The following is a 987-nucleotide window of genomic DNA, read 5'->3' as shown; positions in this document are numbered from 1 at the left end:
TTTCTACTCCCGTAAAGATTTACACCCTCGGAAACCCTGTACAGGGTCGCTATGGGTCGGAACCGACTCGACGGCACTTAACAACAACAACAACAACCCAAGCTATTGGAAGGGAGCTCTGATAGCGTAGTGGTTACGAATTGGGCTGTGAACCTTAAGGTCAGCAGTTTGAAACTACCAGTTGTTCCGTGGGAGAAAGATGAGGCTTTCTGCTCCTATAAAGATTTACAGCCTCGGAAACACTGTACAGGGTCGCTATGAGTCGGAACCAACTCCACGGCACATAACAACAACACAAGCTATGATATTTTCATATGCATCAGTCACCTCATATGCATGCAAAAGCTGACAATGACTCAAGAAAACTACACAATTGATGCACTTGAAGCATGGTATTGGTGAAGAATATGACTTCCAGAAAAAAATGAACAAAACAGTCTTGGAAGATGTACAGCTAGAATGCTCCTTAGAAGGGAGGTTGGTGAGACTTTGTTTTACATAATTTGGGTATGTCATCAGAAGGGATCCATCCCTGGAGAAGGACAACATGCTTTGTAAATTAGAGAGTCAATGAAAAAGAAGATCCTCAACAAGATGGATTGACACAGTGGCTGCAATAATGGGCTCAAGCATAAGAACAATTTTGAAGATGGCATGTGACCAAGCAGCGTTTGGTTCTGTTATACGTAGGGTTGCTACAAGTCAGAACCAACTGGACAGCACCTATAGAAAAACAGTATTATCAAAAAATAGCCTGTTTCTTCCTTTGTGTAATATACTCTAATTATGCTAGATGCTCTTTTAGGTCACTAACCAAACCAATCAAATTCACTGCCATCAAAGTGATTCTGACTCATAGTGATTCTATGATGGTGGTGATTGTGTGCCATGGGGTTGGTTCCAACTCATAGGAAGTACCTAGGGTTTCTGAAGTTGTAAATCTTTACAGGAGCAGAAAGCCTCATCTTCTTCCCATGGATTGGCTGG

Source organism: Chrysochloris asiatica, unplaced genomic scaffold, assembly GCF_000296735.1.
Source record: "Chrysochloris asiatica unplaced genomic scaffold, ChrAsi1.0 scaffold00146, whole genome shotgun sequence".
Classification (NCBI taxonomy): Eukaryota; Metazoa; Chordata; class Mammalia; order Afrosoricida; family Chrysochloridae; genus Chrysochloris; species Chrysochloris asiatica.
The sequence above is the reverse complement of the archived record's forward strand: the minus strand, read 5'-3'. Positions refer to the sequence as shown.